Raw genomic sequence first — 13,357 nt, 5'->3', positions numbered from 1 at the left:
GCGACCGTATTATAATAATATAATATAATAATATTATACCCTACGAACCGCGCTGTTATCTGTTACAATGCTGACTTTAGCGAGCCTGTATCCCAAATCCAAACCTAAGTACTCTATGTCTCTATAAGGCGTTTAAATACGACATATTATTTGTCCGCGGTTACAGTAATGGCGTACCGCAGTGTATCGTCTGATTATAGTATAGCGACATTTTATCTTCAGCAAAGGGACATCAAATGATTTGTCGAAAATTCATAATTCCGGACATATCGTTCGTTAGAAGTTTTCGTATTTAACTGCTCGAAGTACTTAAACGTATCCGAAATCGTTTCTCGTTTACCCTCTTATGCTTATTTACATATTTTGTAGGTCTTTCGTTACCTATACTATACGTTTAACGGTTACCGTCATAACAATTAATGTACTCTGAGTCTTGGCTGTCGTAATTTTATGAGTTCCTATGAGAGTACCTTATAGTATAATCATTTATCACAAACTACTTAGTAACTATATGAAATATAACCTGTGCCCTGTGGTATTATAGGTACTTCACCTTTGCCGGACGGAAAACATGGCATATACATTATATATAATATATATTATATGTGTACCTGAATCTGGAATCTTCTATTCATGAGCACGAACGATTCACAAAACATTTATTGAACCCCTTTATATATTTACAATATACCTAATATATTATTATAGTGCAAATGTTTGTTTGCAGTGGGAGTGGGGAATCGAAAACACTTTCAAATCATTTGACGTTTTTACTTTCGATTTCTTTTATCAATATTTTTTTGAGGATTTAAACCCTAGAATGGTTATAGCGGACATTAGAGGACGCTATACGGCCATTTGTTGTCTCCGTCTTACAAGTGCGTAACTATCGGAGTTAAATGTGATCTGCTGAGCGTAAATTTGCTATGTTACGCACTTGTAAGACGGAGACACCAAATATCTGTGTAGCGTAACGGACTTAAGTAAGTATACGATTGAGCCATTGAGAATGAACACACTTATTGCTCATATTGGTATAAGTACCTGTAATATACCCACCGATAAATGGTTGTTTATATAATGATATATTTTAGAATGAGGTTTACCAACATCCGTTGTACTGACTTTCCGTATTGGTTTATGGCTAGGTGTATAATGTTTGTGCATTACACATTTAATCACGCGGTACACGCTACAATAATATATGTGTACATCTGCGTAGTATAATAATTATAGTTTGTTATAATAGGTATACATAATTCGTTTTGTTTATGACGTGCTGCGGCGATTATCGCGGGCGTACGTAGTTGCGTACCTACCGCGGCGGCTTCTGTACATCGGTGGTCCGGGTAAATATTGATAATAAGTAATAACGTGTTCACGAGCGGTAGCGAAAGTCGTCACCACGAGCGTGTATAATACGTAAAGTATACATTACACATAATATATACTATCTGATACAGTTGTCAGTCGGTCATTATTACAACCACAGTGTAAACCGGCGTCCGTTGTTTGTTTTCTTAATTTATTTTTTAAACGTTTCCCGTTGTCAAAAATTCCGCGCGACCTTCGGGTGAAAACCGTATTGGACGTGAAACTGTGAAAGTAGCCCGCGCCAACGATGATGGCCCGCATAGCGATTTAATATTATATTGTATATTATACGGGATACGGTACGGATGTCGGATACCTATATTATAACACCGTCCCTGACCTAACACAGGCGCATACTCACATTTATCATAGGCATAGTATTTTAATATGTGCACGTATAAATGGGTAATTAATAATATACCTAATGACTAATATAATATATATTACACGTAAGTCTAGAGTTTTATTTTTTACATTAAAAGCGTACAAAATCCAAAAGCTTAATCTACGTGTTATATTGTGACAGCGGTGGTAGTGTATAGTAATGTACTGTAATATTACGTTACGAAAAATAATTGGTAATGCTAAATATTACTACCGTTCTACCTCATACTACAGAATATATGATATAAGCTCCAAGGCGGTACTATTTGTTTTAGTAACACGGGATATAAAAACAAAAAATATACAACGTTTAATTTTATTCAGACAAATGTAGAAATCGACATTCAATCGAGGTACATTATCAGTGACGTTCGTCTATTTGGCACCGGGAAATTATGCCAGGGTTATATATAACTAATTTAAAAAAAATTATAGGAATTTAATAGATTTTACTATTCTGTTTTAGAATTTGCTAGTAACTCATTCAAGTGTATATCAAAATCAAATATGCCGGTGCCAACTTGACACAGCACCGGCACATTATTCAATCGGCTTGAAAGTGGTATCAAACAATTATTTCTAGGACATAATACATATTATTGTGTCACGCATACTACTGAGTTCGTCCAGTGATGACTCCGAGTATAATAATAGAGAATATATTTTACGGATATACGATAATAAAACCCGTGTTCTACACACCAAAACAAAATCAAAAAACAGAAACCCAACCGTATTTAATAGTTGTACGCGTATAATGTTTGTATAAAATTGTATTGCATGAAATTGTTCATGACCGCTGGCGAAATCGTGTTTCGAGCCACCGTAGTCGAATAACACGGAACGGACATGCAATGCAACTGACATTTTATTCCACCCGGAAAGCCGGAACGCGTCGACGTTGGAATCGTCAAAACAGTCATAACAAATATATCACAACCACTTGTTTATGAGAGCGCCCGGATATTAGTTCGACAAATATTCGGACGGCCTAGGTATTTCATAATTATTAGTATTGAATAATTGCACCCGCGCATTCACGGGAGTGTTCGATTCAAGCTATCGTGGGTGGCACTCGTACAAAACGCCGTTTAATTACGATTTTTGACCTAGACGACCGCCGCTGTCGCATCATGATAAATTGTATCTACATAATATGTCATATTATAATAATATTTTACTATGCACATAATGTGGCCGGTGACTATTAAAGAAATATATTATGATTATTTTTAAATGGTAAAAATTAGCGACATTGTGTAATGCCTACTGAAAGTGCCTGTATAGCTTTATCATCACGTGCGCATTATACGGTTATTCATAGTGTGCACATGATAATATAAAATAATATGCGCAATGCACATACTGCATATATGTGTTGTATACAGAGTGATTCACCAAGATTGCTTATCCCTATTTTCTCTTTAATAATGCATTTCTTAAAATTATGAACTTCGGAATTTTTATTTATACCCAAGTTAATCATATTTCCGATCATAAATATTTTGTAAGTAAGCCATTTAAATTTTAAATAGTGACTTGTGGTGACATAAACTTCTTTTTTTCAAATGAAAACCAAACTTTTTATAATATTAACTATTAAGCAGATGACTTTTGGAAAATATTTTATGAATCAAAATTCGATAGTGTGGTTTCTGAGTTATTACTTATTAGTATTTATTAAACTCAGTCATTTTTATAAATTATAAAATGTTGATGGACTAATTTTAATTAGTAATTACATCATTTTTTAGATAATAATAGTCCCCTGCATATTTTCCAAATCGATTATCATTGATGACTTATTTATTATCCTTGGTACACTGAGTTAAATTGGTAACTCTACTACTTAACTACTCCTTCGAATTTCGATTTAGATACGTCAAAATTCATAAACAAAAGTGATCTGATTAATATCAAGGAAAAAAATAATGATTCTTATTTAAAAAAAACAAAGTTGGTATTTCCAATAGACACTCTTATAGCTGTATAAAAATCCAAGTATTTTAAACTTATAGCTCTTATTGTATTTATAAGTTCGAAAAAATCTAAATTTGAAGAAGAAACATTATTAAATTGAAAAATGGGGATTAGCATGCTTGGTGAATCACTCTGTTTAATACATGTTAATAATGTACCATGTATTATAATATTAATTATTATCATTAATACAATGGTCAATGCACAAGAACAAGGCGTAAAACATTTAGAATCTAAAGTATACTAGTATACTAGTAATACCAATTATCTAAATTTTAGATAATTGATATTACTGCACTAGTATACTATAGAATCTATAGTATAGACAAACCATTTGACAGTCTTGTTAAATATTTGAGTAAGAATTAATATACTAATATACTTTTCAATATTTAAATAGATTTAGCAAAAATATATTCCACATACCTATTTGTATTTTATATCTTATTTTTAATTATTTTTTATAATTCTCAAAAATAAACACACTATTGTTGTCTCTTAAAAGTTATGCATAATTGCTAACAAAAGTTATATATAACAATGTGTTGAAGTATGAAATGAAAATCCTAATTTCAGTTGTAATTTGGTACAGCCATTATTTCAATATATTTTAATAATTTTAATAGTGTAATGTCTCCATAATAACTGTTTTGAATACAATTGGAAAATGTATAGGTAAATAGGTCAATATATTATACTTGCTTTAAGTATTTGTACCTATACTTGAAAACTTTTCCTAATCGAATAATAATTAAAATAAAACTAACATTATTAAAGTACTAGTCGAGTTGTAAGTGTTAGGTATAAGTGTTAAAGTATATTTGCGAAAGCATTTCCCGCGGCGCCGTCGGTTCAAAACGAAAAAAAAAAAAAAAGTGTTAAAGTATATGTGAATGTGAGGTATATACATTATATGCCAAGTGACAAGTGACTAGTGTGTTAATACATTATAATATGCGGTTTCGTAGTTTCGTATAACATTGCAATTTTTGAACATTGCGATGGGTGTGTATATATTTTATTTATACGTTTAGCTATTTGACGTCTCGTTGTCGCAATGTAATAATACTAATGATATTGTAATATTGTATTCGACTGGCGTTACAATAATAATATATTTGAATCTACGCACCACGCGCATCCTGTGGTAATTCAAGAATTATTAATACCTAGGTACATAATATACTTTATGTATGTTTACGATCTCGACGAAAACCTCGAAAAACAGCATAATAATAGTAATGATTAATTAATATGAACACTGCAGTGCTCCAGTAATAGCTACGGAAAATACTATGCAAAATATTTCGGTATTAATGTGTCGATTTTTTCGATAAATATAACGTTGTACATGCTACCTATAACAATTATCGCACGTCTCTTGCTGTCCTCCGTTTTACTGCAGGCCGCGCTCGAGAATTTTTTACGTTGGTATATCGTATATATACGCGGTTAAACACGTACCTAGAATATTATTATTATGCATGCGATCCGAACAATAATAATCGTTTATATTGATTTAAACAACGTGCACAAAAAAACCGGTTGCTATAAGACCATTTTTTAGGGATAGAAGAACTAAATTTATACAAGCCCATCCGATAGTCGTAAAACCACGAATTTCCTACGTGTTCCATCGTCATGTTTAATCGGTAACTGAAAATTCACGGATGATAAAAACTCTATAACCTACCAATATAATATAATGTACCTACGTATTATTATAATATGTACAATATCCCTACGGCTTAGATTTTGTAATATTTTAAAGAAGTATTTTTTTCTAAGACCGTGCACCAAAATACGTCACGCATTTATTATTCTTGATGATTTTATTAAAATTCGTAAACAAACTGTTTTTTTTGCACATGTATAGCAAAATCTATATACAATACGCAATGGGTATATGTAGCCATGTAGGCGTATGAACAGTCTTACGTGAACGTTTTCTTGAAAGAACAAAACGTTTCGATCTCAAATTCCAACCTTTTTTTTGAAGTATTATTACTTCGGATATCCTTACTGCCTAGTGTTGATTTACCAATATGCAGGTAAACATTATTGTGTTGTGTACGAGAACATATTATTCTAACGATTTCGTTTATTATGTTATTGTCAATTCCTATTTGATAAATTGTAGGGATTTCTAAAATCCGCAAAAAAAATACGAATTTCAAAAATGGAGATTGCAGGGATCACTGGGGATAAACTACAAATCCTTGTATCCGAAATCTTCGAACAATGTAATTCGGTCGTACTATAATAAATCAATTGTGGAAAATCGTCGTTTTCCATTGATGTAGATTATTGAGTCATACCATGGTTTATTATAAAGACAAGATTGTGTACTTACATTTTTTTTGTATTACATCTGTGCGAGTTTTTACAAAGGAACTTACTTATATGGATATATATAGATCAAAGAAAAAAATACAGTTTTATTAGAAAATCGGTTCTTCTTAATAGGATTTGTTGAGTCACAATCAAATTCAGTGTGTATTCGTTGAGTGTACCAAGCACCTAACTATGTGTGGGGTCTATTCTCGAATATACAACCCACAGCATCTATATTATACATTCGAGATAATAAAGAAGATATTCTATCGACAAAATAAGCCGCCTTTTCGAATTTCACCAATAAATTAACTGTGATTTTGACGGTTTTAAAATATAACGGAACAAACCCCATTACCCCAATGATTTAAACTATTATTGTACTTGTATAATATATGAATAGAGGGATCTCTACCGAAAATTCAGGTGAAAGCTAGTAAAAATAATACCTAAATAAAATCTAGATACTCGTTTACGAATACGAACATATAAAAATATACGAGTTAAAATTGTCAAAATAATCTTTGAATACTGCAAATTAAATTATTATGTATATTTTATTATAGTGTCTATTTATAAAAAAAAAATAATAATGGAATACAATTATTTTGTATTTTGTTTAAATCTACGGTTCCCAACCCGTGTATATGAATTACATAACTATATTCATAATCTGCAAATGTTTTTTTTAACCTAATATATTTAGTCATCTTAGAGTTTTAACAGAATGCCAAACATTTATGGTTAATCAATATTAGACATTATTATTATTATTTTATTTAAAATTATTAATACATATTATAGGTACCTACCTATATTACTTTTACATTATCGTTGTTTGACCCCGTCTTGAATTTATTTAAAATAATGTTTGATAATACAATTGTGTTCATTATAATATATTATGTTAATCTTTACTGAAATTATTTTAATTAATCAATCATATTATTATGACAAGATGACATCATAATACATTATGTTCAACCAATTTAATAATACGAAAAACGCACTTCAGCTATAATATAGACATATAGTTATAATAATTAAATCGTAATATTTGTTTAATGTAATTTAAAAAAAGCAATCATTATAGAACCTCGTATTATAAACTCGGAGAAAAAATTATTCCCGCTGAAAACTTAACTAAACCTACACAAGAGTACAAGACGCATCTGTATATATTATATGGTACGATGATGGTCCTCTACAACTGTGGTGATGAAACATATCGATTGCCTGTGAAGTTTGTTATGAATACATTATAATAGTTCTCGAAAGAAGAAAACTAAAAAAAAAAACAATATTAAACCGGACGTCAGCGTTTTTGACACTTTCCGTGACGATAATAGTTTATTTGTTTAACTAGCCACTTGAACATTTCATTCAAAAGTCATTATGCATCGTAAGGGGTTCCTATGATTAACGCGTTTGTATACGTGTCTATATGTACCAATATATAGATACCTATACATTATACATTGCCTCGTATTTATTCATGCAGCCACACAGTTTAATTTTATTCAAGACTAGGTACAGCAACGACTCATACAAAAACGAACTAAGGGGTGGGTATATGATTTATCGAATTTTTTATATAGATACCCCGCCCGCCACTTGACCACGTCACCATCGTACACTCGCACGTATTTCCTGCGTCATATTATTATTAATCGAGCCGTGAGTCCGTATAATATATATATTATATTAATCACGTTCGTATCGGATTATGTTTACTCAAAAAAATACGAGAAAAACTACGGCGGCATCATATTTTATATCTACCTAGCGATACAATAATGTATTTGACGACGATGGGGAGTAAAGAATAACGTTCTTAGGAGCCACGTGTGTCATAAATCGTTGTTGTTGTAAATTGTGGTTCAGTCACGTATAATTAAATTGCAAAGTACGTAAACAATATATTGTATGGGTTAAAATGTATAACACTTAAGTAAACCACAGTACCACACCGGCAACGTAAATCTGCCGACTTCACTAATAACACTAGCCACGGCCCTGCTGTATAGGGTTTATTTTTACGTTTTTGAGTATACATATTACCTACCTATAGTTACATGAAAAACTGAACATAAAATATTTGATTCGCTTTTGTGGAACACGTACATGCGTTTTTTTATTTAAATAATATTTTGTTTTGGTCTATAAACACTTATACATCAATCTTATGTTTATATCGGTATCAACTACGTATATGTATATGTTGTTTATATTGTAGGTTCAGAGAGAACGACTTTTACTATAGCGTTCAAGAAGTCATAAACGGTTTTACAAGGGAAATGAAAACAATTAAGCAGTCTTGGGTGACAGACATCGTTCTTGTTCTGTACGCAATAAAAACCTCTCCAAACACAACGACTTATAACGGTCTTCGGACCACTACAAATTATACTACAGGGTCCACGAGATCATAATCGAGTAACCAACATTTACGAGTTTTAATTTCACGAGACAGTACCTAAATACCTAAACATTTGTTCATTACGATTTAATTACATTATAAATACTAAGGTACCTATGTGTACCTATTAATTATTATGATTAAAATACATGACGTTATTTCGCTCTGGATATTCGTTAATTATATAATAATATATACAGTATATACGCTTAGCCTAGATTTTTATGTCCACTTATTATTTGAAATTATCGAAGTATGATACCTATTAAAACTATACATGTAGTACCTACATTTAGTAAAGTATCTTCGATATAAAACGTAATTATTTATATTATATTTTTTTAACTCAAGTCGTACTGCAGAAATTATTAACTTTTTTTTAATAATATACAATATTATTAATTTAAATAACGTATATTTTATCAAATTAGAATGTTGTGAATCATAATAATAATAATAATAATGGGTATACATAATATATCATATGTTATACCACCAGCCTGTAGCACGTTTTATATAATATTGTTATTTATCTTTTGTTGGTGTAAAAAAATCGTAAAATTGTGGTACGTTTTCTTGGGCGCGCTAAATCATCGTCGTTACGACCGCCGGCCGGACCACAGCAGTTGCAGTTTAAAACGAAAAAGCAAAAGCGATTTTCATCTCACTCGTGCACCCATACTAGCGCTATATACCGTGTAGTAATAATTATACACGTATATTAACCATATACCTAACATACACAAACAAACACTCACACACACTCCGAAACGCACACGTATTACACGCACGCTGAAATATAGCATACATAACAATAATAATAAAACGAGCATACGCAGGTCTATAATAATATAATATATTATAAAATATCGTGTAACAAGCAAAGGATCGAAGAGATCAGCGAAGGACGGCGGCGACACGGGGTACGACGAGGAGCGGCCAGTCGATCGTCAATCATCTGCCGCCGTAAAAGCACCTATATATATATATATATACTATGTATAAATATATTATATTATTAGGTATATTATATTATACACCTAATACCGACTCGCGTGCTGCTTATACGTATACCGCGCCCATTAGTCGTACTATAATATTGGTAGGTATATAATATTATTTTTGCAACGCGTTTTTTTTTATTCCTCTCCGTTCGATTTTGTTTCCACGTCGTCTTTTCAGCATTTATTATTATTATTATTGCGCATGCGAAACAGACGCACGTAATAAATTCGCTGGCAAATTCGAAATATCTTTTAGACAACGGTCGAGCGGTTTGTGGTTGCCGCTGCCATTCATCGTGCGGGGCTATCTAAACGGTTTGTTTGTTTCACGCGCACAATCGGACGCGTTTGCGTGCGGTGTGCGTATATTATAATACTGCAAGTAGGTGCAGATGCACACGGTCGCAGCCTCTCGGCCGTCTCTGCCGATCGCAATCGTCGCGTTTCCCGTGCCGGTGGCCGCTTATTCGCATTCATGAATAATATGATAATATTAATTAACGGCAGCCGCGTGCGAGTAAAATATAAATGCGAGAAAAATTGTCGACGGCGTGTGTGTCTGTCGCCGCCCGGATACACATTATAATATTATATATGCGCATGCACACACATACATGCATAATTTTATATAGGTATAGTAGGTACCTAATACCACTAATATAATAATGTATAAAACCCGTTGCCTTGCGATGCCGCAGTGGAAAAAGATAATATTTTTCAAAGTTCAATAGTCGCCACTTCACCTGCCATTATTATATTATATTATAAAAATATGAACTCTTCAGACAATTCTTACCCTTATCCCATCCACTGCAGTATAATATGTCATATTGATATTAACTACCGTGGTCGATACTCTATCTATCAATACAATACTTTTGTAAAGACGAAGCTGCAGCTTAATAATAATATAGGTACTGCAGTACACAATTATACACCTACACATAATGTTACCGAGGTAGTATATCACATATTCTCAATATAGATATTATCTATAAATTCGTTTTGTTTTTGGTGATATAGGTAATAATATGGTTATTGGTTAATAAATTATAAAAATGAGGTTGCAGTGACAACTGACAGTGAGAAAAAAAACATGCAGTTTATAAAAATACCGTTCTTATGGCCCTAATAGCAGTCCAACTAAAATATTAACACTATATTTGACACTTGCTGTGTGTCTGATATATCTGAATCATTATAATCATTAGTCACTCATATGAATTCTTCGTAATTATAATTTATAAAGGTTATCCAGGTTGTTTAGTACCTATAGGTACATCACATAGTCATAAAATGTTTGATATTTCGTCAAATATAACATACCTATATATTATTATAATGATTTCTAATACGTTTTAATTATTGGACAGACGTAAAATAATAGCTGTTCTTCGCTAGTTGTCACAATATTTTTTCATCGCAATAAAAAATTTAAAACTCCTTTCCTCGTCAATGTGAATACCGTTTGTTTATATACTTATAAATTATAATCTATATAGTCTGTCGTTGTACTTGCGTAATATTATATTTCAGTATATGAATTCAGGTTGAGCGACTGCAGCTGCTATATAATATATACCTATTGGTACCTGTACCATTATATATTTTTATCAAAGTTTCTTTATTAATGGTTGCATTGACTCCATACGCTACGAAAACTGGTTATTGGTTATATACCCGCCATATTAAGTAATTATTACAAGCGTAATGAGATTAATAGCTATGAACGACGGACAGATAAATGTCGTATTGAGTAGTTTGAGTACTTTGAATTTCGAATGTGTAGATAGTTGTAGCGCCATAGTATGGTTATACCTATATTATAAACCAAAACGTCTAAAGAGTGTATTCTAATTTATCACCCATCAAAAATTGAATATGTATAGAACGATATAAAATATAAATATTTAATATTAATTCGAAACACTTAAATATGTGTATAGATAAAAAGTAAAAACGTAATCAAAAGTTTTTTGTAATCAATTTACATATATTTAAGACGATAAAACTTATAGTGCAATAATTATTACATTCATTCATAATACTGTAGTAAATTAATTTTTTTTTAATTGACTTAAGAAATGTGATGTATTGACGTTATTGCATTATTTTTTTCAAAAAAGTCTGAATGGTAAAAAACATTTAATATATTAGAGCAAAAATTAATTTAAAAAATACACATTCTTATCCGCTACAAAAATATAAATTATTGACAATAACAACGAAAATAATATTGAATCCATAATGTGGCGTTGCATCTAAAATCTACATATAGTCTTACTTATTTAAAATAAAAACAAATAATTAACATGGTATGCGTGATATCATGATTCAGGTAGTATAGTTGTTTTTTAATCGTTTTAAATTGTTTTCCTTCTGCTGGTTCTATAGTAAGATATGACTAAGTTTATAAAATGTACACATTTTTAAATATTATACTGTAAACACCTAAAGATAGAGCCACGGAGATACGAAGTAAATATTGACTACATATTTATTTACTAAGAATTTGTAGAAATAGCTTTAATGATTAACGAAAAAACAATTTAAAAAAATAAATTAATGCAACATTCCAATCATCAGCAGTACCAAATTTTTAGCCAGTAAATTGTATAATATATATTCATGATTCATCAATCATCACCATCACGCGCATATATTATATTGCTGTCAGATTTTATTGCGTTTATTACAATTTACAAACAACAACCCCACGTGAATAAAAACTGCAAACTCGATTCTTATAATAATAATTGTTTACTTAAAAAAAAAAAACATGCGTAAACATATAATATGAGCGGCACGCCTTTTACCGAATACCTACAGACATCCTCGGATCCTCGGATCGCACGAAACGACCTTAACGACCTTCGCGTATCGGTACCTTTACATCGTATACATATGTGTATGTTCGAGTATAAATACGATGTACAGCAATAACCAACCAATTGACACGAAAAAAAAAAATATTATATGCCAAAATATTTGCCCGTCTCCTGTTCCTTAAAAACTGTCCACGCACTATACGCCCTAACATATTTTGTATATATCTTCAATACCAGTGATTTGCATATTATATGTATATATGTATATTATAAACTCTATATATTTATGTAGGCTATTGTACATATACTTGTAATGCGCGGTGGCGGCGGTTGCCCCGGTCGGAATTTAACCCTGAGCTTCCTCCTCATCGTGCGTGCAGTCCGATGGTCCGACGTACACCTATCAGCTGCAGTATAAAGTATATAGGTAGGTACCTATGTATAATAATAATAATGACGGACAACGTGAGCGTAATGGACTTTATACATACGTATATAATATACGTTTGTGTATAATATACATCAGTCGTATATGTGATGTGTATACGTATAATTTTTGTCGAGGCCCCTTGTTATTAATATTACTTCTTGGACCAGTTTTCGCCCGAGTTCGGATCTGGTTTACACGCGCCTACCCGTTACACAGACACACACACACACACACACACACACACACACACACTCACACTCACACAATTCTGTCGGAGCACCGGGAGAAAAACCAGTGAAGTACGACAGTACAATTCAGATATATATGTATAATGCGTGTTATTTGTTTGCGGCGTAATTCCAGTCGGTATTTCATATATTTTCAATGCATTACAGGTTTAGTTGTATATAATATTATACGTATAGTCTGTCCGGAGGATTACATGGTTGTCGTCATCGAATAGAAAAAAAAAAACCATAAAAAACAAAATAATTACGTTTCTCGAGGGTAGGTAATGTATATAATGGTACGGGATAACATAATAATATTTGATACTATACCGAAAAAAGGATTGTGAGGCAGACAGAGTGAGGGTTAAACAGTC

This window comes from Acyrthosiphon pisum, chromosome A3 (assembly GCF_005508785.2).
Source record: "Acyrthosiphon pisum isolate AL4f chromosome A3, pea_aphid_22Mar2018_4r6ur, whole genome shotgun sequence".
Taxonomy (NCBI): Eukaryota; Metazoa; Arthropoda; class Insecta; order Hemiptera; family Aphididae; genus Acyrthosiphon; species Acyrthosiphon pisum.
Note: the sequence above shows the minus strand (reverse complement) of the source record.